This window comes from Lactuca sativa, chromosome 3 (genome assembly GCF_002870075.4).
Source record: "Lactuca sativa cultivar Salinas chromosome 3, Lsat_Salinas_v11, whole genome shotgun sequence".
Taxonomy (NCBI): domain Eukaryota; kingdom Viridiplantae; phylum Streptophyta; class Magnoliopsida; order Asterales; family Asteraceae; genus Lactuca; species Lactuca sativa.
The window spans coordinates 154845733-154847424 of NC_056625.2; positions in this window are offsets into that span (position 1 = coordinate 154845733).

Genomic DNA, 1692 nt, shown 5'->3' on the forward strand with positions numbered 1-1692 from the left:
TGAATGGTACTGCTATCTTGGAGAAATCATGGATGAATCTCCCGTAGTACTCTTCCAAACCTAGGAAGCTCTGAATCTCTGATGGAGACCTCGGGACCTCCCACTGCATCACGACCTCGATCTTGGCCGGATCCACTAGAATGTCCTTCTGGTTGATGAGGTGACCAAGGAACTGCACCTCGCGCAACCAGAACTCGCACTTGGAGAACTTTGCAAAAAGTCTCTCCCTTCTCAGCGTCTCCAACACTTCTCTTAAGTGTTCCTTGTGCTACTCCTGAGTCTTGGAGTAAACCAAGATGACATCAATGAATACTATCACATACCGATCCAGCATCGGCTGGCATATGCGATTCATGAGGTCCATGAACACGGATGGGGCGTTGGTGAGCCCAAATGGCATCACCACAAACTCATAAAGACCATAGCGGGTCCTGAAAGTAGTCTTCTGCACATCCTCATCCCTAACCTGCATCTGATGATACCCGGAGCGCAGATCAATCTTGGAAAACCAAGATGCTCCCTGAAGCTGATCGAACAAATCATCTATCCTCGGGAGTGGGTAACGGTTCTTCACCATTACCTTGTTCAACTCCCGGTAATCTATGCACATACGGTGCGACCCATCCTTCTTTTTCACGAACAAGATCGGGGATCCCCATGGTGAACTACTCGGTCTGATGAAACCCTTGTCTAGCAGCTCCTGCAGCTGCATAGACAACTCCTGCATCTCTGTAGGAGCCAACCGATACGGTGCCTTGGCAATCGGAGCTGCACCTGGAACCAGGTCAATCCTGAACTTAACCTGTCTCTCCGGAGGTATCCCAAGCAGATCCTCCAGGAATACGTCTAGGTAGTCTCGCACTATCGGTACATCGTCGACTATCGCCTTGCCCTTCTCCCGAGCATCCAAAACGTAGGCGACAAACCCTGCACAACCCTGTTGGAAGTAGCGCCTCGCTCTAGCTGCTAAACAAAGAATCGGTCCGCACTGTGGCCTCTCGCCATGAATCACTAACTCTCTCCCGTTGGGAGTGAGAACCCTCACTAGCTGCAACTCGTAATCAATCACTGCCCCATTGGGGCTCAGCCAATCCATACCTACTATGACCTTGTTCCCTCGCAAAGGAATAGGGACCAGATCTACCAAAAACTGCTCATCGAATAACTGTAGCGAGCATTCCTTGTGCACTCTCGCGACCCTAACGGTCCTATCATCGGCTATCTCCACCTCGAGTGGACAATCCAGCTCCCCTGGAGCTCTACTAAACCTCTTGCTAAGCGCAAGAGAGACAAACGACCGGGTAGCCCCCGAATCAAATAACACTGTAGCTGAAATGTCGTTCACTAAGAACGACCCTATACCCAAACATATAACATTAGAAACAATCAATAATAAATACAGAGATAAAAGGAAAATACATACCTATCACCATGTCAGGAGTCGCTTGCGCTTCCTCTGCTTTCATCTAAAAAGCTCTACTCTTCGCCACTGGCGCCTCGGCCCGGCCCTGACAACCATCCGTAATCCTCAATGTAGCAAGGGCAGGTGTCGACACCTTCCCTACTGTTGCTAAGCTTGGGCACTGGGACTTTTTATGTCCCCTCTGATTTCAATGGAAGCAAATCAGATCTGATGCTGCGGTGGCGGTGGTAGAAGTTGTACAATCTCTGCTCATATGCCCAGTCCGACCG